Source organism: Corapipo altera, unplaced genomic scaffold (genome assembly GCF_003945725.1).
Source record: "Corapipo altera isolate COAL_440 unplaced genomic scaffold, ASM394572v1 52, whole genome shotgun sequence".
NCBI classification, from domain to species: Eukaryota; Metazoa; Chordata; class Aves; order Passeriformes; family Pipridae; genus Corapipo; species Corapipo altera.
Genome location: NW_020884930.1, coordinates 3,444,419 through 3,469,946, shown reverse-complemented (window position 1 = coordinate 3,469,946; position 25,528 = coordinate 3,444,419). Strand labels below are relative to the sequence as shown.

Genomic DNA, 25,528 nt, shown 5'->3' with positions numbered 1-25,528 from the left:
TCACACATTTTAACCTTTAGAAATTGGTTCTCAGGTTGACATCAACTGTCTTGAATTATGTCAAAAGGCAGGTATGTCTGAAGCTTTCTCTGTAAAATGCATTACACAAACAAGACACAGTGACAGCCCGAATTTCTTCCAAAGGATATTTTCTCTGCCTTTTACACACAAGAAACTGAGGCTTACAGTTAAGCAAAGAGGCCATCACTGTTGTGGACCAAGGACTGTCCCAGTGCTTTTGCTGTGGTCGTCAACCCAGAGGTGGCATCTTCTTTTCACACAAGTTGTCTTGAACTTGGGCTCATTGCAGCAGAGAGGAATTAAATCAAAGGTGTCTCCTTCACTTGGATGAACTATGGTACAGGTGGAAAAGCTACAATATCTTTTTATTTTACTTTTAAAACAAACATTAAAAAATCTGCAGGCAGAATATTTTTTCAGGTTTCTTTCCTAACCCTAGAGTGGCTGTAAAACCTCAGCAGTTAAAAATGTTTTCTCTGGCTCCAAGTCTAATGCATCCATAAAAATTACATTTTAAATAAAGAAAACATGTTTTGTTCCAGTTCCAGAGTGGCCCTAAGACATTACATATTTTCTAAAAATGCATTTAACTATTTATTTAAAAAAATCCTTCAATACACCGTGACTGAATAACTTGTTGAGAACTCCATATACGTTCTAATCTTCAATTTATCAACCTTAAACCAGCATTTTGAGGTCCAGTAGAAGAAAAGCCTTAGATTAAAAATCTTTCATATTTTCCCCTCAAGAGCACATTTAGTTCATGGCCTCACTGGAGGTGTCTGAGGTTAGATTTTGTGTTCTGTGAGAAGTAGAACTCCCTTTGTTTTCAAGTCAAGTCCAGATAATTTCCAGACAGCTTGAAAAGGTTTCAGAACCTCAGTAGTAAAAGAAATGTCACCAAACACTTCAGTCTCTTGACTAAACCTGGGATTGTCCCTCTCAGAGTGGAAGAGCCTCATGAGATGTGTGGGTCTTTCAGAAAGGATCCATCCTGAGAACGCACTGCATGATCTCCGTTGTTCTTTCCGAGCTCTAGTAAGGGCTCCATCTTCAATCTTGAGCAAGTCACTTAACAATTTGCATTTAATTTTCTTCTTTGCAGAATGGGAAAACTAATTTTTACTGGCCTTCAGGCATATCATAGAGAGAGATCAATTCAGCAGGCAGCATTTTGCAAATGCGTGTTTTAATGGAGCTGTTAAAAGGGGAGGAGAATGGATATGCTCAGACTGCCCAGGAGAACAAGATGTCAGGGTTCACAGTATGCAGACCTGTGCTGTTCCCTGAGCTTTACTGTGTCCCACTGGAGGTAAAGGACAAAGGTGAAATTAGGGGTTAGAGGGGAAGAGCTCCTTTCAAGTGTGGATATAACTGTATAAAACTGTTCTCTGCTTTCTTCTCCATTACTAACTCTTCTAAGAGCCTCCAAAACTTAGTTCCTGGAAACCTACATACAGTATGGATTATTTTCCCTTGTTTTCCACCCTTATTCTTGCCAAAATGTTCTACTGTAAAATTCTCCTCTGACATATCACAGGCAGCTTAGATCTTGACTATCCCTCACAATTATGTATGACCATCATCCCACTCTTCATTTCTCGGGTGAAATAAATACCAACCTGCACAGGTTCTGGTATATATCAGGTCCATGTGGGACTCTGAAGCAAAAATTTGGGAAAGGAGCAATGAGAAGAGCTGCTAAAAAGCGTAGAAGAGGTCATTCAGGTGCCTTTAGGTTCAACCACCCTCATTCCACTGTAGTTGACTGGGAGTATTTTGCCTCCATGGAGTGCAAGTTCACGGATTTCCAGCTCCAACTTACCTTCCTGACTCATTCTGGTGCGATAGATCAATGAGAGCTGTGGGATAAGAGCTGCAGCCTCAGAAGAGGTAATTCTGTCACCAGCACCTGTGAGCACAGTGCACAGTAAAACCGTGCCCAGGGAACCTCTGCCTTGCCAGGACCAAGACACAGGACACACAGGGCCAGCAGCACCCTGCCTTCACAGGTACACTTGCTGCCCACCACTCACAGAGCTAAGGCAGTTCCCTGATCCTCACTGGAGCTCTTCTGGGGACTCCTGGAGATGATCTGCATTTCTCTGCAAAACTTCTTGATAAGCCTTTTTAAATATTGAAATAAAAAGCTGACAGCAAGAGCAAGTGGACTATAGTCATCTACACTTGGAATACAGCAAAAGGTATACATCCTCTATTTTTTTTATATAAAGTGATTTTAATTTCATGTCTGGAAGTGCCTGTTGTCCTTTTCTAAGATTCTCAGTTCTGCTTAGTATGAAGCATTATAAACATGGTTAAGCAGAATCTGTTTATGTTGGAAGTTTAAGGGAATAAAAATATTTTCACAGGTCTGCTAAAAAAATGCCATGGACAGCTCTGTCTCATGCTAGAGAGTATTAATGTTAGGGATGGCTATTAAAGTCACAGTCTCTCTTTATCAGAGAGAAACTGGAACACTTCCTTTTTTTCTCCCACAAAGGACCGTCACATTCGTCCCAAAATAATGAGCATTGTTTATTCATATCCCAGTAATTTTGGTTAGGCGATGATGAAGCCATCGCAAACATTGTCTACAAGTCGAAGACCAGAGAGACAGCTCTCAATTACCACAGTACTGTTTTGTTAGATTCCTCATTCCTAGCCAGAAGCAGTATCGTCACCCTTTTGCTAGAGGTGACTATGAGAGCTGAAGGAGTAAAAGAGGAGAGTGGATTAATATGAGTGTATGGTTTTGTGAAATGTGTCCACGAGACCCTGAATTTACTGCTTAACCTGACTGGTTGTTTATGAGATGTCAGCAATCCCCCTGCTGCCATGGGGCAGGGTGTCTGTGACGTGAACACAACCAACGGCAGTACCAAATGGTGCCACTGAGAATTAATTGTCTTTTGTTACATCAGTTTAATGAACTGTTTTTCAGGGACATCTGGCTTCCCTGCCTGAGGGTGGGGAAAGGTACCAAGGAGGTAGGAAAAGGCTTTTCTTCAGCACATTTTGTCTCCAAATATTCCTATTGTTATTGCTTGCTGCCATGGCCCCGCTCTTCCGCATGGTTGATCCACACTGCTACTTGTTCCCTTCCAAACACCTCCACGCACAATCTCCTCCCACATTCCTCACATTTAGACTAAAAAACACTGCAGAGTCCACTTGAGGCTTTTCCCTGGTTTTCATGATCTCTGCTAAGCTCTTTTCTCCTCTAAGAAAACCTCACCACAGCACACAGAAAGAACAGGTACTGACCAGTGTAAAGTGACTCATGCCACCATTTCCTACATTGACACACAGGATCAGTGTCTCTCTAGGAGAACTGGGACTTTATTTATACTAAATGGCCTGTGAAAGCATTTCCATTAGAGTTGGTTTGGTGCATTATAACTAAGGGGACGGAACAGAGTGAGGGTTTATTTATCTAGGGAAGTTTGGATCAGATGGAACATCTGGTTTTCATTGAAATCCTCAACTTTACAAAAAAAAAAAAAAAGTCCATCTGGGTTAATAGAGACTCAAGGAAAGCAGGTGGCTGACATGATTGCAAGAGATTTGAAATGGGATCAAAACAGGAGCATCCTCTGAAGTCTCAGTTTTAGCATTTTAGCATCCAGTTTGTAGGCCTGAATTAGTAAAAGGATTACCTGTAAGTGCTAAGTGTACAAAGAATCATGTAGTTTCTCTGTTTTCTTTTCTTTCATTGTAAATCTTAGTATCATGTGATTCAGCCTAACCATTGCACAAGTTTGAAAAAATACATGAGCAAACATTTTGCAGCGGGTAACACTAACATACTCAGCTTTGTAGAAGCCTCAACACAATCACGTTAGATAGACCACCTGCTACCTGTTCAGAGGCACAGGATATCCAACTCAGCTGTCAGTGCTAGGAAAGAGTTTCGAGAGGGATGAATAATGCTAGGAGTCAAGCCTGGCTGAAAGATTTCTTCTGAAAGAAGTCACAATATGCGGCATCTTCTCCTGTAGTTTCAGGAAACAGAAGTGAGGAAAAGAGAAACATTCCCTCAGTCTGCTGGTGCTTACCACTGCCCCCAGCGACATTGGATGACTCAGATTCACTAAGATCCCTAGAGAACAAAGTCTTTTCATTTCTAACTAGGTTAGACTTCCTTTTTAATGTGGGAGATGTGCCCTGCACAGTACAGCATTTTGTCCTGGCTATCATATTTGATCTGGAAAACACTTATTGAGGAAACAGAGATGCTGCCATAGGAAAAAACATTGGGACTGGCAGAGACTGTTGAACATTTTTCTTAGACACCAGGAGGTGCTTTGAAATGGTGCTTTGCACTTTCTATAAGTAGCCTTATGTCTTGGTACCGTGTTTGTGTGAGAAATAATGTGAAGAGGTGCCCTGTTTGTGTATGGGCATACGTGTCTGTTTTGCTGGCTATGCCTGGCTGCTAGCCTGGCCCTGAGACTGTGGGTCAGGACCAAGTGGTATCGTTTTGTGATTGTACCGTGAAAGTGATATTTCAGTTAATATTTTGCAGATCAGCTAAGGATTACACGAAGGAGTCAAAGAAAGAACTTAGGCCCCTCGATCCTCAGTTCCTGCTCTAATAAAGGAGTGATTAACATTACAGTTCATTATTACTTTCAACTCCCATATGAAGCTAGAGGAACTGCAGTACTAGTCAGAATCCTATTTTCTGCCTGTCAGTTAAGCAAATGAAGTCCCAAGACAGTCTGACTCACCTTCATATTTAAAAGAAAATTCTTTATTCCAACACACCTGTGTCTTTTTTAAAATGTGTCTTCATTCTGAAAAGCAACTGTCAAAAAATCACATCACTCAATAGATCTATTCTCTGACTGTATTTTTATACAATGTATTTAGTAGTAAAATGAATTTTTACATCTTTTTCTTTCATTTCTACGGTTTGACAAAGGTATGAGGGAAAAAGCTGGTTCCCGTTCAGGCTCATGTGTCACCAAAACAGTTGTTAAATGTTTTCCATTTCCAGGACCAAAATGCTGCTTTCTCAACTATTCCTTTGCAAACTCAGAGGACAATTTATTTGCAAAGGTTTAATTGTGAGCAGAATTTGATGTAATGAAGCTTTAATGGCAAAGCTGTATGAACCAGAAAATGCACAGCTTGACTTTCAGATCCCAAGCTGAGTCTGCAAGTGGAGATGCTTCTAAACTGAGAAAATGTCATTCAAGTCACTCAGGCACAATAAATGTGAATCCCTTATCACCCTTTTTATCATCAAGAACAGACTCATATGAACACTAATGGAGGACTAAGATGCTGATGGTTACTTCTGCATAACCAGGGTAGTAGATAACGGCAAGACTCAAAGAAGCATTGTGTAAAACCTGTAAAAGCTAAACACGCACAAATGACCAAATGTGTTTTCTTCAGAGCAGAACAACTGTGGTGCACCAAAAATGCCCCATCTTTCCAACTCTACCAAAATGTCTCCTTAGAAATCTTCCCTTGGGCTTTAATGGCTGCTGTGACACTTCCACTTTTGCTCAAGAACTCATCTGGAAAGTCAAGTTCTAGTAAAGCCTTATGGTGTGATGGCCATAAAAATCCCTGACTTTGGGTGAAGGGTAGTGAAATGTGCCAAACTACCAGGAGTTCAAGACCAGGTGTCTGTTCTAGGTACAATAACAAGTACAGCAATATTCCTTGGAGAAAACAACAAAACAATTTTTACTGGCTAAGAGTGCCCAACAAACTTTCCAACTCCTCATTCAATTTACTAGTGTGTTCTAAAAATCATTTTTATAGGAAATCAGTATTTAGAGTCTTTTCACTCATCTTTCCTGTGTCAGGTTCTTCCTCCAGGCAAAACCAGCCTAAATAAAACAGCTGACACTGTCCTTTTTTACACAGGCAAGTACTGAGTATCTGGAGACTCTTGCCCTTTGGGAATGTTTCCAGGTAAAGCCAAGTTGGTTAAACAGCCATCTGAAATGCCGCAGATGGAAGGTAAGAAGGTAAAGGTAGACTTTGATAACTGGGTAACTCTAATTATTGGGAGAGTGTTTTGTTCTGCAATTATGCTTACCACCATTATGTTGTTGCCAAGGACTGAGTTCGCCCCTGCTGCAGCTTTGTAATTATTTGCGGGTCGAATCATAGAATGGTTTGGGTTGGCAGGGACCTGGACATTTTGAACTAGATCAGGTTGCTCAGAGCTGCATCCAGCCTGACCTTGAATGTTTCCAGGGATGAGGTATCTACCACCTTTCTGGGCAACCCGTTCCAATTTTTCACCACTCTCATAACAAAAGAAAATGTCTTCCTTGTATCTAGTCTGAACCTACCCTCTTTTAGTTTTAAACCATTACCCCTTGTCCTGTTGCAACAGGCCCTACTAAAATGTCTGTTCCCATCTTTCTTATAAGCCCCCATATGTACTGAAAGGCTGCAATAAGGTCTCTTTGGAACTTTTTCTTCTCCAGCTTAACAGTCTCAACTCTCTCAGTCTTTCCTCCTAGGAGAGGTGTTCCATCCCTCTGATCATTGCCCTCCTCTGGATCCACTTCAATAGTACCACATCCTCTACTGAAGACTCCAGAGCTGGATGCTGTAGTTCAGGTGGAGTCTCACAAAGGTAGAATAAAGGGGCAGAATCACCTCTTGGATTAACTGGCCACACTTCTTTAGGTGCAGCCCAGAATATGGTTGGCTTTCTGGACTGCAAGCACACATTGCTGGCTCATGTTCAGAATGAATATCAAAGGGCACTTCAGATAGTTGTTTTCTGATATCATATTTATATCTTAACAATCAAATTAAATAAAGGAATTAAAGGCCAGCTCTGAATCTCATTAAATTTATTGTCATCCTGCAAATTGATGGAGATACCTTTAAAAGTGTTCCATAATAGCTCAATTCAGCTGTCATGTAGTCAGTTATAACTTGCCCTATTTTTGCACCAGTGTGCTTATAACAAATGTGGATAGAGACTCTCCCAACTCTTCGTTCGCAAAGCCTAGCCATGATTTCTCCTAATATTTTGATTTATTTGGCCAAACATACCAGTGTTACTGTATTGCTGACTTATTTACTTGTTTCAAAAACTATAGTTCCTGGCTGGTTTATCAGTCATTCCAACAGAATGGGAGATAGAGTGCCCCCTGTATCTTCAAAGTGCTGCACGAGGTTTTAGCAGTCATCTCTCATTAAATTCAATGATACTCAAGATAAAAGCATGAATAGTTCCCTCTCTTTACTGTCCTCTTACCTACAGCCAAGAGACAGGCAAGCCTGTGATCATTCTTTTCTTCAAGTGCCCCATGTTAACCCGAAACTCAGTAAATACAGTTTTTATAACCCAGAGTCTTTTCAAGCATTAGTCAACGCAGCACATTGCTCTTTGTTTAGCTTCACAGTACAGTGAGAGAAAACACTCTGATGGGCTTGTTCATAGTTTCTACATGGTTGTCAGTCCTCCACTGCTTATCTGCTATATGTGCTATGAATGTCTAACAGCCACTTTACTGTATATGGGCATGTGTAACTAGCACTATTTAAGTGGAACATCAGATTTCTCAGCATTTTCTAAATGACTGTACTTCAGTGAAGTGAATTCCAATGCCAAAATTTTAACAATATTATATAATAAAGAATACCTATTAGTGCAAAAATAGTTTCTCCATTTATTTATTTATTTATTTATTTATTTATTTATTTATTTATTTATTCCTTAAATAAAAAGGGATCCCAGAGCACTAATTATCATTCTTCACCTGACAGAAAAACTACATGCTCTTTTTACTGCCCAGGTAACCCAAGGTCTTCTCTTTCGAACAACGCTTTTACACCCACCTAAGAGAGAAAGGGAAAGCTCCCATTTCCCCTTGTGTTGTGTTATGGAACAAGTGGACACAGAGGCTCAGAGCAATGAGCTCCTGCTCAGAGCAGCCTGTTATCCCCCTTTAAGAAAAGATAAGCAGTGACTTTACCAGCTATTGTTGGGAGCAGCTCTGACTGTGCTTCTCCCAGTATAGGGAATGAGACCTGAGCTCTGTATATGACATACTTGCCTTGTGTGCCCAAAGAGCACCTCAAAACGAAGGGCAGTCTCATCTAAACAAGCAGTTTCCCTCTTTCTCTCTCCTTTTCAAGAAGCAGCAATGTTATTCTGTTGATGACTCTATTTAAAATTTGTTTTCTTAATTCTGTGCTCTAATTGTGAAAGAGTGAACGATATTGTACATATGAATTAGAGCTGAGTTATGCTAGTGCAAAAGTACAGGTGAAGCTACTGGTTTTCTCTGAAAACTGAGCAGGGCAGCCTCTAACTCTAGATTCTTCTTCCTGTTTAAATTGGATGCTAGAAAGCAAAAAGCCTTTCAAATAATTTAAACACAGAAGGCAAGTCTTCATCCTAAATCCAAAATACAACACTATACCAACTACTAGGAAGGAAATCAACTCTATCCCAGCTGAAACCAGGACAACGCCCAATTCTAAAATAAAGTGAGGTGATGCTTTTCCCAGTAATTAAATAATTCATCACTGGAAACCCTAATAAGAATGTGCTAATTTCAGTTCACATTAGATGCTCAAATACAATAAATTACAACTCTCTATCACACTCATACTCCTTTAATGATTACTGTTATGCTATGGAACTAATGCTAAGGCTAAATGTTTTGTGTTACCACAACCTTATAAAAATCTTTCTTAAGACTAACACAAATCAAGTGTTGGTTATGAAATGTGAATTTCTAGATAGATACTCTCCTAAAACAAATGAGAGACTCACACCAAGGAATTACAGCAATAAACAGAGACACATTTAGTTTGTTGTGTTTTTCTACCAATGGTAGGAGTGCAAAACTTCAAAAATATAAAGGAAGGAGTATTTTTTATAACTATCCTCTTTCATATGCCTGACCACTTCTGAACTGACCTGGAGCAAAGCCCCAGTGCCACACTGTTTTTAAGAACAAGGGAATCCTGGTTGCTCTGAAAGCATATTAACAGATAGTGGAAAGACTGTCACAAACATCAGAGGAAAAGCACTTTCTGTCCAGACTTCTTTCTTGGCATTTTTGTTCTACCAAATGCAATTCCACAAGTTCATACCCATAGACCATTATTACCCAGAACACAAGAAACAATTGGCTGTGGTTACACTTTACTTCCATGTTCCCTCCTTTAGTACTTCACTCAAATATCATCTCATATCAATGAATCAGAAAGCAGATTAAGACATGCCGCTGTCTTGACTTTCTATAAAACATTTTAAATGGATGGCACAAGAAACAGCACTATAGTCCTCTCCCCTTTTAGAAAATATATTGTTCCTTCCAGCTTTTAAAGTTGGCTCTATTACAGATTAATTTCCTATACATTGTCACAGTGATGAGTAACATGTATACAACTCCATGGCTCTTGAGCCTTATTTCTATCTTAAAGTAGCTGCATCATATCCTCCAGATTGCTGACAGAACTGGAAGCAGATGCTTTGGAAACCATTTGGATTTCAATAAAGGAAGGAGCCTTTTTCTGGTTAATAGATTATGTACAGATTTCAGTGGTTGGATTGCAGTCATAAACCATAAAACTAGAACCTGAGGTAATGAAATTCAGCTTCTTCCTTGTTCAGAGGCTTTGTGAAAGATCTTGAGCAAGCAGTTTAGACTGATACAGAAAGTAAGCATTTCCAATATCTTTAAGGAAGTGTGTCTAACTTTTTCTGTTCTTTGGGACAGTAGAACCATCTCATAAAAGCATTCATAATTATATTCTCTAAAGGTTCAGAAGTGTCCAGATACTATACTTAGATCTCAGAAATTCTTTTGTTGGAGCCTCCTTTCCTTTTCTGTGACATTATGTTTCTGTATGATAAGGAAAATTTTTCCTCCTTCCTGGCTACACCTCTTTTGAGTGGGTTATAATGTAAGCTTCTTATAAGAGTAGTCATTTACTGGGTCACTAGAAGAGTCTTCTCCTTCTCCTACAAACCGGAGCCATGCATGGGGCAGAGACAGGTCACACATGATCTGAAGAGGTGTTATTTCTTTTTCAGAAGCTAACAAGGTCTCCCATTGTACCTATGCACTTCCTACTACCCTACTGAACAGAACTACTAACCATAGCATCCATTTGTCTACTTTCTTCAGAGGATCTGTTTTGATAGCCACTTGTGGGAATTCATGTTCCAAAAAGTCTAAAGGACTTAGGGCTTATTGTTGCAATGCCTGAAAATCATTTGACCAACTCAGCCTGCAACTAATGCCTTTTGTAGACAGAAAGGGGCAGGCAGCAAATAAAAGTCTTATGACTAACAATCATTAAATAGCTTGAAAACATTCAAGTTTCTAAGATGTTTACAAATTGCAAGAGGAACATTTTGCAGAATAAAACTGCAGTCCTGGAGCTTAATACTCACTCTACTATTTCATTACTGCTCCTGTTTTATATTAGCACACCGAGCAATTTGTATGCGTCTGTGGACCTTTCAGTAACGTATACCCAAAGCAATTGCCAAATGTTATTCAGGGCTGCTAATACGTAATAGTTCTAATGAATAATGTTTTTGTTAAGAATGTGGCAAACTGCTATTTATTCAGATGAATTCCAACCAACCATAATGCCTGGGTTACTTCTGAGGTATGAACACAATAATTACCAAACACAGTTCTAAAATACAATTTGTTAACTTGGAGGAGATTGTGAGATTGTGACATACACAAAGTATCCCCAAAGGTGCTTTTGGTTGGGGTTTTTTTCTGCTCTGAGTCTTTGTATATGTAAGCAGGATCTACACTTACTGAACTCACCAGCTGGGTTTCTTGATATGTTTCTGCTGCATGCATCAAGATCCAATAACTGAACACGAGACATCGAAGCAAGCAGTTACCTTCTTACTTAGAGGATAAAGGAGAAAATTCAAAATACTCAAACTCTTTTTCATTTTTTATTATGTTTAGGCTCCAAAGTTACTTACAGCAGTTTTGAAAATATCCTCAGAACATGTCCCAGAATCAGCAGGTCTTTTAAGTTAGTAAGAAGTAGCACCAGAAACAAAAGCTGTGTATTAGAATCAAAAGCTATGCAGGTTGCTCATGGGCCCAGAGAGAGACCTGCACAGAGCTGTCAGAATCAAACAGAACCACAGGCAGCAGGCTGAGCCTCTGCTGAGCGGAGAACAAGAACAAGTGTTGAGGGGTGTCATTGGCTAGACAGAATCAAACCAAATATAAAATTCAGCAACTACGTATTTATTAGTTTTAAATAAACATATACAATGTTGATGTCTTACTGTGGCACAGAGGACTGAAAATTCATCTAAAATGTTAAAAAAATTATAATTAAATGGTTTTATTGGAGATTAAACTAGAAATAGCACTGAAAAATGAGATCTAGAAAGAAGTAGATGAACTCAAAAAAAGGATAACTGAAAGTAACACATTACTGTGGAATTAAAATTGTATGAGTATAAAAATATTTTGGAGACTAGCCTAAAAAGTTTTAAATCACATGGTTTAATATCTAAAACTCATCATGTGAATCTGACTAACTTGTATAGTGTTGTAGGAATTTCCCATCAGTCAGGACTGTTCAGGACACACACTTTCTCCTGTCTCTCTGCAGTTTCTGCTGAGCTTGCAGAGTTGTAGGCATGTTTTATACTGGCAGAGAGTCATAAGCATTTCAACTTATACACAGATAAGAGCAGAAATTTGCAGCCTCATAGCTGGGAGACAGATGATACTGCAGGTGCATTAGTATGAATACAAGTGCCACACTTTTTATCATGACTCATCTGGGAATTTAAAGAAGAGGCAGTCTTCTCTTCTGCAGCTGAGAAAGGCCAGGGAAAAAACCTCTGGAAAATTCAAGCAGCTAGGCTGGAGAAACATTTTGGTTTTGTACAACTCATAATTTCTAGCATTTGGAAAGTACAGTAAATACTGAGACAAGGAGGAAAAAGACTTGGGCATATACTAGTTAGTAAAGGAAGGGTATTCCAAAAGAAAGGAAGGGTGTTACTGCAGACTGTAGCACATCTGTGAATGCTCTATATAGCCCTGATCTTTCTCATTATCACTGTAGAGTTTTTTAACACTAGATGGAAGTGATAATTCTTGGAGGAGCTTGTCACATACATGACCACAAGAAGGCAATTAACAGTTGAGGATGGCAGAATCTACTTTATGGCAACACAGAATGCAATATCTCTATGGCTGTGACTGATTATGCTGAAGCTTGGGATACAAAGGAAGAATTTCATTTTAAAAAAAGTGAAAAATGTGTTAGGGAAGTCAGGTGTGTATGTGTGTGTGTTTGTGTGTTTTGTCCTGAATTCTTCTTCTGATTGCTCTCCCACAGCCCATTAGACCAGCACAAGTGATGGCAAGCAGGCAGGCAGATGCAGATTAGAGGATGGTGGGAAGAAGGCAGAAACCTTTAAAACTAGTTCTGCTTCCTTAAAAATACTGTGTAAAATAGCACCTAGGGAGACCTGATCTGGAGACACTAGGAGACTTTTGTATCTCCCACAGGAAAAGGGCAGTGATCTAGGCTTAACTTGGAGAGGTTGTGGTTTGACTGATCCTTTTTGCACAATCATGAACCTTTGTGGAATCCACTGAGTTAGGGAACACTATTCTCATCAGAAGAATAAATGGTCTCATGGTGTCTAGCCCTGCAAAAAACAGCTCATCCAGAGACAGTTGTGGTCAGCAGAGCAGGATGAATTGATTTGGAGTGGAAAAAAAGATTTAATTTTATCAGAAAAGGTCAATTTTTCTGCACTGGTTTTATATATGGGTGCAGAAAATTATTTTCTCAGTCACATTTAACTCCAAATTGTATGTTACATTGTAGTGGGTTTCTGTGCCTGGGTTTTGGTTGTGGGGGGTTGGGGGGAGCTATAGGGGTGGCTTCTGTTAGAAGCTGTTTAAAGTTTCCCCTGTCCCATGAAGCCAATGCCAAACGGTTCCAGGTTGGACTTCCTGCTGCTGGCGAAGGCCAAGCCAATTGGGAGCAATAGTAACGCCTCTGTGATAACATATTTAAGAACAGAAGGTTGTTGTGCAGAAGAATTCCAGACAGGGAAGAGCAGAGTGAGAACATGGGAACAACAAGATAGACACCAGGATCAGTGCAGAAGGAGGGGGAGGAGGTGCTCCAGGCGCCAGAGCTGAGGCTCCCCTGCAGCCCGTGGTGCAGACCATGGTGGAGCAGCTGTGCCCCTGCAGCCCATGGAGGACCATTGGGGTGCAGAGACCCACCTGCAACCCATGGAGGAGCCCATGCTGTAGCAGGTGGATGCATGAAGGAGGCTGTGACCCCATGGGAGGCCCAAGATGGAGCAGGGTCCTGCCAGAGACATGCAGCCCATGGTGAGGGAAGCCCGTGCTGGAGCATATTTTCCCTCGTAGGACTTGTGGCCCCTGTGGAGGACCCACATCGGTACAACTCATTCATGAAGGACTGCACCCCATGGAGGAGTGACCCACAGAACAGCAGTTTGGGAAGAACTGCTGCCCCAGGAATGGACTCACACTGAACATCAAGGACTGTCTCCTGTGGGAGGGACCCCACAGGAGCAGGGGAAGGAATCCTCTCTCTGAGCAGCAGCAGAAACAACAACTGACCACAACCCCCATTCCCTGTTCCCCTGCAACACTAGGGGGGAGGAGGGAGAGTATGTGTGGTGGGTTCACCTTGGCTAAACGCCAGGTACCCACCCAGCCACTCTATCCCTCCCCTCCCCATCCAGACAGGGGAGATACTAAGGTGGGAAAAGAAAACAACACAAATCGTGGGTTGCGATAAGGCAGTTTATATTTATGCGAAAAAAGAAAGCAAAAGCAGTGTGTACACGCACAAAGCAGAAGCCAGCAGTTAATCTCTACTTCCCATAAGCAGCGATAGTCGGCCACTTCTCTGAGAAGTAGAGCTCCAGCACATGTAACAGTTGTCAGCAGGCAGCCATCAGAGACGAGTGCCTCCGGTCCCGCTCCTTCCCTCAGCTTTTATATCTGGGTTGACATCATATGGTGTGGAATATCCCTTTGGTCCGTGTGTGTCAGCTGGCCTACTTGTGTCACCTCCTAGGATCTCGCCCTCAATTGAATGTTACAGTGCTGTGCTCAGCAGTAGCCAAAACATGGGTGTGTTATCAACACTCCTCTAGCTACCAATGCAGAGCTACTATCGGGAAATAAATTCCGACTCAGCCAGATCCACCACAGTATGGAAGGAAGGAGGTGTGGGGGGAAGGTGTTTTTAAGATTGTCTTATTTCTCTCTCTTTTGCTCTGATCCTGTTAGTAATAAATTTAAGTACTATCCTCACTTGAGTCTGTTTTGCCCATGAAGGTAATCAGTAACTGACCTCTCCCAGATCTTATCTCTACTCATGAATCCTTAGCTGTTTTTTTCTTCTTCTCTCTCATCTCTCCAGTTGCAGAGGGAGAGTGAGAGAGCAGCTTTAGTGGGTACCTGGCACCTGGCCAGGGTCAACCCCCTACATACATATATTGGTATCACCCTCTTAGAACATTTTCTTGATGGTATTTTAAAATGGAAATCTAATTTTAAAAAATCAAAAGGAAAGAGAAGCTAGCTATTTTGATGAAAATTTTCACTCTCTCTGTCATGCACGGGCTGGGGGCTCCCTCTCAGTCTCTCCTGCCCCTCTGCCCCAGCCAGGGACAGGGCAGGACAGGGGGCAGCCTGGGCAGAGAGATGGTGGGCAACTCCCTGGGGCAAAGACTGGCCAAGGCTGGAACAGGAGGTCAGGCTGTCTGGGAGCATCTCTCCATGCCACCAAAGGAACAGACCACTCCAGGCTGCCCTGTCTCTAAGCCGGCTCTGGGCTGGCAGCTAGATCCCCAGAAGGGGATGCTCCCAGGGTCTCACAGCCCTCTCAGAGACAGGTAAGGATTCCTGGGAATGTATTTCTTTTGCTAAAAGGAGAGGAAGGAAAAGCCCTTTTGATGCCTCATCACTGGGTAGTAACTTTCCCACTGTGTGTGATTTTTGCTCCTGTGATCCATTCCATCTCAAAAGAAGAGTGGGAAGACTGGAGGGTGGTAATCAACAGGGTAGAAAACATGGAAGAAAATGAGACATTAATTAATTGCCAAAATTATGCTGCCATGAGCCCTGGAACCATTAGCATACTGCAGCTCCTATTTGAGCTCATTCCCTTGTTGCAGTATCTCCTGCTGCTGTCCAGAAGATGATGGAGTGATGTGACTGGTATATGTCATATATGTGTTATTCTTTTAACTCAAAAAGATGAATTTAGTAATGCCTTAGATATTCCCCAACTTACTCAAGACCAGGTGAATTTGGGGTGTGAACCTTGCCCAGGGGAGCATCGAGGATGTCTATCTTGTCCATGAAGGTGTGACATTCCTCTCTGCACACCCACTACACAGATTTAGCATTGTAATGAAGCAGCCACATGGTTTTTGCTCTAGAGGATCCTACTCAGTACTTTCCCTAGTGTTTCCCCATTAAGCACAAAGCCAAGCACTCCCATGACTATTTTAGCAGACATCATTCAAATTAGATACTGATCACAGTTTCCATTCTCATAGAGCTTCTTCTTTCTGGTTCTTCCACAGGCATTAAAAATATCATTTGGATGACATTCCTGCCACACCAACAATTTAACCTCTGAGGAACCAAATCACGGGTAAGTGCAAGCTTCTTCCTTTGAATGAACACTGAAGTTGATTAGGTCCTGATATTTCAGATGACTGCAATTTTTAGCCCATAACACATTCTCTCATGGCTCTGATCCACAAATCCTGCCTTTGTGAGTACTTCGCATCTCTGCTAGCCTGGGCTTCAGAAACTTGCATGAGGAGTCCAGAAAACAAGGTTAATGAGTCTCACAGGAAAGTAAGGTTTTTTGTGACTTGCTGAGCATCACAGAGGAATTCTGTGCCATAGATTTAGATCCAGCTCTCTAAACTTACATTTCATTAAACTAGTGATGAAATAATTGCTTCGCCTCCAATACACTTAATTAGATTCCAAAGTTCTTTAACAAAGATCCTCCAGGTAATGCCACCCTTCTTCAGCATCATAACACCAGAGCATCTGAAACTGTTCATCAGATGAGATGGATCTAGCAGAGAGGTTGTAAGTTCGTATAAGTAGTCTGTTTCAAAGTGCACACACATAGCAACAACAGTCTTAGATGCAATCTTAATGTAGTAAATTTTAGATGCTATCTTAATTTAGTAAATTTTTCACTTAATTGAAGGCTAAAATTTGAAACATATTTTTTTGATTTTGAAATGTCTAGTATAATTTTAACATATCCAACTGTTCTAAGTTGTTAAAGGAATCCTTGTAAAATCTTCCTTCTTTTGTAATATGCATGCTATTTTTATGTTCCAGAAGAAAATGAACGATGAAGGACCAATTATACACTGCCTTTTATGTTAGGTGTATAGTTTTCAAGTGTGAGAAGTGCAATAAGAACATTTCTTTCTGAGAGGGGAGTTTTGAGTAGTAGCTTTTTACATCCACACCATACTTATATTTTCTTAGTGGCAATGACTCTATGAGGAGTTCAGACGAGAAGAGTCAGGACCTGTAATCCCAAAGTCAGATTTTGCAACCTTCACCCACTTAAATGTTCTTTCCTCAGTTGCATCTAGTAAGACAAGAAACATGAATTTGTGAGATACTGAAGTGAAAGCCATCTGATGAGCGAGAGAGATTCAGTGCAGGAGGAATTGGGACCTCTTGATACCATCTATACCAACAAAAGTTTAAGATACAAAATTAAAGTCTGGTCGAGAGTAATAAACTGACGGAGGACCCTCAGTGGGCTCACTGCCGTTGTGAACAAGGGAGGTAAACAGCTGGTGCCTGCAAAAATGGCAAAAGAGAGTTGTACTAGGGCTGGAGGCAGGACTGAGAGCCTGCCCTGTAGGGATGTCCCTGGAACCCTGCACACAGTACGTGTGACTGAGAAGCCACAGTTGTTCAGTTCCTGAGATCCATCTGCCAGCATGATGGTGGGCCTGCAGAGTGAAGGAGGTAAATCCTCCTAACATTCCAGGTGCGAGTCCACACCTGCATCCTCTTTAAAACAGTGCCTACTTCTCCATGCCATGGAAAAGTTGTACAGAACATGGAATATGCAGAATGACAGCAGTTGGCAGCCGTTTAAGCCCAAGAACTGTTCCATCATTAGTCTGAGTATACAGTCATGCAAACTGATCACGTTTATTGCTGATTTTGTTTATACTTGCATATACTAAGGGGTTTTCAGCCAAGAGTAACTCGCTTGTTCAAACCCAACTCATTTGCAGCAGAAGTGATCCTCAACCCTGCTGCATCTGTGTGCACCCTTGCAAAAACAGAGGGTGGGTGGCAACAGCATTGGGAGCAATGCCAATCTCGCCTTGCCAACATGGATGTATACTCTAAAATATCCAGAACTACTGTACATGGGGAACCGCGGTGAAAAGGACAAACAGATGTGATTTAACTAATTGATGGCCTAATTAAGATCTGAAGAAGAGGTGGATAATTTAGTGCTGTTGGAAAACAAGTTATTGAAAGGATTGAAAATTGATATAAAAGGTCTCAGTGGTGTTTAACAAACAGAATTCACTCAAAAATGTTTTTTAATGTTCCAGACCTCATTTCCTACAACAGCTCTGCCAGACTATGATCACCATGCTCAGTGCAGAGCCAAGACAGCACAGCTGGGACGAGTGGCGGTTGCCACTGAGTTTTCTTGCTCTCATCTGTTTAATGTGATGCTTGTCCCTTAGACTGTGGCATTAGTCAGTAGACAAAACAGTGTCTCTCACTTCAGCGAAACACCCACGCTCACTATAACATGTTTTGTTCAACAATTTCCACTCAGTTGCACTTTTACGTGCTTCAAAACAAATGACTCTGGGCAGGATGTGGTTTAAAGAGCAGGGAATTGCTCAGCCCTAAGGTGATCCTCCTGGATTTTACCTCCTCCTTCTATTTGCCCATTTGCCATTTTCCCTTTTTTTTTTTCTGTTTCTCACACAAAAATAAACTACTGGATCCCACACAGTGTTGTTAAATTCTATCCATCGGTCATAAGATGGTGCTACACCATTAGGGAACCCAGGTGTCTTTAAGCCAAACTTGCTGTTAGATTTCTAAAACAGATATTTGGGCAGGGGAGGCTGGGAAGAGAAAAAAGAGAAGACTTTTGCTTGGCTGTTTGGAAAGTCAGTAGTTTTTTTTTTAATAAAGATGGTCTTGAGACAGGTAAGGAGCTGTAGGGATACTTGAGATTTCGGAAGAATTTGTAACGGAAAGTTAGTACTCGTTTTCACTTAGGCACTGCAAAGTACCTTCTCAGAAGGGTTAGATGTTTTTTTTCCCCCTTCTGCAGTCCAGAGGGGGCTGCAGACAGAGCTGTGTTATCTCTCTCTGCTATGCCAGAGAGAGATAACCCTAAAAGACATGTACAGAGGTCTTGGGAAGGCCAGGGATAAACAGAGAGGATACTAAAGGCCCTGGAGAGGGTGGGAACTTGCCTTTCCCTCTGAGGCAGGGGGAGAGTAAGTTTTAATGTCTTTGCCTCCTAAATAAACCCTTTGTGAACCCTTTCCACTGCCTTGACATTCTTGGGGAAGATACCTGCATATGTTTTACCTTACAGTAAAGGCAACATATATGTAGGTTACAAGGAAGGTTTTTTCACAGTCTGTGTCTATTAGCAGTTTGCCCCGTGGGAAAGGAAACCATTTAGTCTAGGGAATCACTGGTGATGGGATAGCTACCTTTGAACACAGCTTTGGTGCCACAACTGGGCAAAGGGAGTGAATGTGAGTGACAGCAAACCTGGTTTCCTGTGTAAAATGATCCTACTTGCAAGTCACCTCTCATTCTGTACCTGGATAGCTCATGAAGTGATGTCACATCCATATCATCCTTGTGTAAAGGAGGGATCCCACACCCGTGGGATTCACCATAGCTACAATCTACAAAGATCAGGCAGCCCTTGTCACTTAAAAAGGGGGACTGTTAAAGAATCTGAGTTCCTAAAATTAAAGTCTGCAGATGTTTTGCAAGTCCAGCTTCCCACACAAACACAAAGGGTTTTGATCCTTCTGGATCGATTCAATCAAATTTGACACAGATGGAGATGATTCAAAGGAAATGAACATCTTTAAAAAACATGAAAAGTTAAGGAGAGAGTCCCTATGAGACAATCGCATGAAAGCAACCAAAGAATCTACTCCAGAGAGAGGCTTCACAATTCTTACATTACAGGGGAAAAAAAGGGGAAAAAACCCCAACAAACAAGAAACAATACTCCCCCAAATGTCAACCAAAATAGCACCTTCTCAGATACCAAATTCAATCATAAAACACAGCTTAGTAGAAACTCTGACTCCAGTAGTTCAGATGTTCACAGAATAATTTGTTCTCTGTGGGAAGCCTTCTTCTTTGAACCTGCTTCCTCCACTTGGTCAAAAAAAAGTTTTAATGATCTTCCCAGAGCAGTGCTTGCCTTTAAAGACTTGGGGGTTGTTGCAGAGAGGGCCTTGAAAGAGTAAATGAAAAATATGTTTTCCCGATGGTTGAAATTAGTTGTGTTGTAGGTTGACTTTATTTTATGAGAGAGAAGTCTGGAATACTAGATGCATCTTCTTGCATGTTTGTACCGGCAAAGGAAATATAGTAAAACTAAGAATAAGCACTTCTTTTATGAGCCCATAGAGATCTAGGCCATAAAATAAATGAGCACAATATCGTCAGGTGCTGGACTTTGTTCAGAGTTATCTGAAAGATGCAAAATCATAATGAGACCTGCTAGCTTAAGCAAGAAGGACGTTAGTATCCAGAGACCAGTTTTCTTCCCTTCTCTTCTGCACCCCGTTTATTTCAGGAAGCCTGTGAAGTTCTGATCTTCAAAAATATAACCTGTGTACTTCTGAGTGGAGAGAAACAGGTGAAACTGTTGATGTGGCTTTATCATGGGTTTTGAAGTAAACTAAGGTGTTTAATCTGTTCTTGTTGCTAATTGTACCAAGTTTAGAACTGATCTCACTCAACACAAGAGAAAAGACACTTTTCAGCTAATCAGACAGATTTAAACAGGAATCAGGGATTTTTTTAAGACATCACTTACTGATAGACCTGATATTGATAGCGTTGATATTGGAGAAAAAGGAGCTGGGAAAAATTATTCACAAAATTTTCAGTTACAAGTTGTGGCAATTTGAGCCACATTAGAAATCCAAAATCTAATTTCCAGGCTTTCCCCCACCCTTCCCACAATTTACCCCAACACCGGAGAGAAACTTTCAGGCCAGAGGCTTCTGTAGGGGAAGGGGGAAGTATATACATTTATTTACGCAAATAAATACTATACAAACTAAAGGCAACTATATATATATATTATAACATTTCTATCAGTCCTTTAAGCCCCTCCCTTTAACTTTAGTCCAGGAGAAGCCTTTTCAAGCTGGGAAGTAACCAGTCTCTCCCTCGTGGGAGTGTTCAGGGCCTGAACGCTCCCCCCTCACCAAGCTCCAGCTGTTTGTTGCAGTCTTTCTCCTCACGAAGTCCAAGAAAGTAGCTTTGAGTCCTTTCTCCTCGGTCTGCTGTGTGATCTCTCTTTCTCAGTCTCATACCTCGGTTCATAGGCTGCTGCAGTGTAGCTTATCAACGTACATGTCCTGGAATGTTGATTCCTCCTTTGGGTTTTCGGCTGTCCTGTGTTTAAATCACAGTAGAGACATCCTCCAGGCCTTTTCTCTTCAGTCCGTTTCCAATTTCGCCTGGGATTCCTTTCCCTGGCTCCAAGCTATATTTAGCCCATTCACTTTGGCTCTGCTCCAATGCTGAGCCTTTCCTCCACTTTACAGTGGAGAGAAAGAAAAGGCCACCCTCCACAGCTTAACTGTAGAAAGTGGGGGGGAAGAGGGCTTGGCTGCAAAGCCTGTCTCTCTCCTCTTACCTCAGGTGCTGTGAGTCACATCCCTCACAAACACTCACTCTAAATGCTGCCACTAACTCTGGCCTAGGTAGGGTTGGAGGGCCACAGGGCTCCCCTTTTCTCTCCGAATGGGGAAAGAAGGAGCCCAGCCACCCTCTGGCCTTCTACACCTACACGCAGCAGACACCACCAGCAAAACTGCCAACAGCTTCCAGTGCTGTGTATATATGATTTTTCAGCAGAAGCGAACAACATGAATGGTGATTGGCTCTCCAGGGAACACTGCCCTGACACCTAGTCACCTCTGAGCCCCCCAGCCTCTGGTGGGGGGGCAATTTCAAACTATGACAAAGTACAGTCAGGAAGGGACTTGGTACCTATGTCTACTCTTTAGACTTACTCCCCTCATTTACTCCTTTATCTTGGACATGCCTGAGGTACTGAGGTTACTGAGTGTTTGACACTGCAAATAGCTGACACGCCATCAGTGCCAAACAAACTTTCTGTCTCTGAAGTTCTGGCAGAACTTGCCAAGCAGGCAGCAATCAAGCACCTGTGGCTTCCATGGGTTGGTACCAATGCTCCATCTGCAGGGTATGGCTTTCCAGTTTCTGCCAGTTAAAACCTCATGAAATCTGTTTTTTCAGTCATCACTCTCAGCTAGACTATGAGTCAAATTTAGGATTTTTCATGCCAGCTCTTAATTTGCTTCACCACCAGAACAATTTGTAAACAATGCTGAAAGCACTAAGTATGTGCTTCAGATAGTCCCTTACTGATTAAGACTCACATCTACTTTCACCTGACACATGGCACAGCTGGGCACAGATCTCTGATGGGATCTTCTAGTCCAGCCATAACACATACAAAAAATCTATAGTAATTGTCTCATCAAACCAAAACAGCTTTCCACTCATCCCTAAGATCACCAAAACCAGAACTCATCAGATATGAAAGCCCTCAGAATGTCCATTCACTCAAACTTGGAGAGATTTTGAATGGTGCAGGACATATTGACTGCAGTTGTGACTGTCTGGACAACCAAGGATTGTGAAGATATTAAAGGGAACAGTCCCATATAAAAAAAAGGTAACATTTCAAAACCACCTTATTTCTGCTGGAAGCCAAGCACATTTTCTCTACACTCATCTCCGGTGAGAAATACCCTGGAATTTTTCCCCATGAAATGCTAACTAGTCTGCTGTAAGAGAAAGCCCAGTTCACTTTGAAGTGGTAAGTATGCTTAAATTTGCTCCAGGCTTCAGTATCCCTGAGGGTCCTAAGGCCTACAAATTATTTTTATTCATTTAAAATGAAATAGAAATTAAAAAAAATCAATACAGCTGAAAAAAAGACACTGGAGAGTTTTGTAACCTGCTCACTCTCCCTGTGGCATTCTGTCCTCAATCTAACAGGATCTTCTCTATCTTTTCTTCGGGAGAAAATTCTGCTTTCATTCAGAGCAAAGTAAAATTTGACACATGGTCTGGGAAAGGCAAAAAATATTACTGCCCTAACTCTGCCTGTTGTGCATTAGGACTGTTGGTGTGTTTGTTTCCATATTCTGTCAGCAATGCATATGGACAGAAGCTTCAATGCTGTCACAGAACAATGTATTACTGCACCAAAGGATATGACTGCAGCAAAGATGCCATGTTTCACCAGCCCCAGTAACACTGCAGTGGTGACCATGGGTTACATTTTGTCACACAAGAGGAGTGTTTAGCTGGTAGCCTAGGAGGACATCAGCACTGCCCCATCTTTCTTTCTGCTGCTTCATATTTTAACCTTGCTGAGGCTACTGAAGATGTGTCTGTCATACTGCTGTCAGATTCTCACTCTACTCTGCTAGAACAGCACGGCCTGACCCATGGGAGACCCAGTTTTCATTGCAGTTTGTGGAAACAGAAAGCTTGAGGCACAAATGTGTCATCTTGGCCACTTGTATCAATAGATAAAATACTGTATCCCTGTTCTTCAGCCTATGGTTACCTCCGCATTATATACATATATATATGTGTATATATATATATATAAAACATATATTATATATGTACATATAATACATATATTCCTCAAAATATTAGAAATTTTTCTAGGAAATGCTTGTCACCACCTATTTGGTTTAGGTACCTGTCCTACAAAGCCTTCTTAACCTCCGCACATTTGTCCCACATTTCAAGTGTTTTAGCTCTTATGGCAATGAGGATGCCATTGGCGTCAGAGAGCTCAAAGGCATTCATAATCCCCCTTATTTAGGGGGAATTATAAAGTCCATTTATAAAATAGAAAGTAATTTATACTGTGTTTTGTCAAATAAAGAAAGTGTTTATGGGCCAGGTTTGTATCTGGAGATGTGGGTGGGAATTTTGCTACTGTCTTGAGTTGTTTCCAGTATGGTCCTTATGCTGCACACCATATGTCTTGCTAACCACTACACAATCCCTTACCCCAAATTGCTAGCTCCTCTCTTTTTTGGAAGGAGAACTAGTAAGACTGACTAATGCAAAGTACCCTCACTGTTTATAATGAAGATTAAATGTATAATTATTTTTAGAAGTTCCTTCGTGATAGGAAAAGTTAGATTTCAGACAGATGCTAGATGATCTTCAGAAAAAAGAATCCTGCAGGTACTGCACTCTCTTCTGTTTCATGTCTCTGCACCCGCCTCTCACTGACTCCTGGCTGCCGTTTTAAAGAATAGCATGGGAATTATTTCAGACATGTAGAAGATGGGGTGTGATTCAGTTTGAGATCTCAGTGGGCTGCAGGGATGAAATTGGTGATTGTGAAAAATCTTCCTACACATTTTCCATATATTTCACATGTCATCCCACAAGAGGAATGAAAATAGAAGAGTCCATTTTACTGAAATTGTGAAAAGTATAGAAATCAGAAAGGTGAGTAAAATGTGCCAGAATGCCTGCATTTTACACAAGCCATTCCAGAAAAAACAGGGAGCAGTCACCTCCCAAAACCTATGTCACTAGAACTTAGAGTATGAGAGAAATCTATGACACTAACCCAGCTCTTTATTATGTATCACGTGCAATCAGTGTGCTCAGAATAGAGAAATAATTCAGAAAGAACAATATCACTCCCAAGAAAACATAAGAAAGCTAGAAGTGGAATCAACAGCAAATGGTAATTAAATAAACAGCATTTGGACTTGTGTGAACTGGCAGATCAATATTACTGGAGTTTTGAACAAGGTACTTTTGAAGAAGATTTGAGGAGAGTGAGGGAGTTGCCCCATGTACTGCAATGAGGAAAAGAAAGCATCAGAATGAGCGCGTGGAAAGGACTTTATTCTGCAATGACCTCAGAGACTTATGAAAAACACTGCCTGAAGCACACTGACATCTTAAAGCCTCTCTAAGTTAGAGTCCAGCATTCTACTGGGACATCTAGGACGGACACTGTATATGAATGCAACCAAAGATCTTGTGGAGGGATCATATTAAATCTCTGGAAGCAGCATGTGTTTGTCAAGATCCAGCTTTGTGGTTGCAAATGGTGCTAAATTTTAGAAATTCAGTGCTAACTAGGGAAGGCTACAAGAAGTTTTAATGTCTTACATTAACTTTTTCCTGAACTCTGTTCAGCTCTGCCTGACTCTTTATGCAATATGGGACATATTGATATGTGTCAGTTCTGTCTGGAGGGATGTACCAAAAATATATCAATCTTGGTACATGATGAGACTGAATTGAATATTAAATTGTTATTCTACATAGGCAACACATTGCCTAGATTGACTCACACATACAAAAGGAAACGTCTGACTTAATTTCTGTGCTTTTTATGTCATTTTTGTGCATTTCTGTAATTTTAGGAAGAATCTGGTCTACTTTCACATCTGAAAGAGAAACAGTGAAAGAGAAACAGTGACATCCTGTGGTTCAACTATAGGAAAAGCATATATTTTATCATTACCCTTTCTTGAATGTACTTTCTCTTTTTCTATATAACTTAGAAGGAACAATCTAAATTTTGGCTATGAAAAAACAAGATTAGATAGACCCAAACAACACTTTACATGTGTAGTAAGCTTTCTATATGTGTGAGATTACAGGCATCAGGAAATTGAAGACATTTAATAAATGTGACTAGGGTTACATAATAAATAAATATAAATAAAATAAAATGTATTACAAAATAATCGACTAGGGTTATTTTAAAATAGATGATGATAATAAAAACAAAAGAAAATAAATTAGATAAAAATTTTAAAATAGATGTGAAAAGTGGTTTTTGAAAAACAAAGTCACATCAGGCCTAGAATCTAGCCCTTTCTTTCATAAGCACCTTTAGGACTTACTGTCTTTGGAAATACTTTGATTATTGCTGTTACCAGAATGTATTTGAAGGAATAAAACTTATTCAGAATGTGATGACATATCTCTAGGGCGAGCTGAGAGCACTAGCATATGTAATAATTGAACAAAGAATGGTCATATTCATGAAGAAAAAAAATATTCTCATATATTGATTTAAAAGGTAATTTCCTCACAAGACTCTTTTACACTACATAGAGAACTTCTGATGACACTGTATTGATAGAAAAAGCATC

General features: G+C 40.8%; 1 long non-coding RNA gene across 1 annotated transcript; it reads left to right on the top strand.

The window, feature by feature from the left end:
* Nucleotides 1-2,939: 2,939 nt before the first annotated feature.
* Nucleotides 2,940-6,532, top strand: LOC113954609. The gene is made up of 3 exons (XR_003530286.1): nt 2,940-3,011; nt 5,908-6,003; nt 6,503-6,532. It is a non-coding gene; the product is annotated as an uncharacterized LOC113954609 (long non-coding RNA).
* Nucleotides 6,533-25,528: the final 18,996 nt, after the last annotated feature.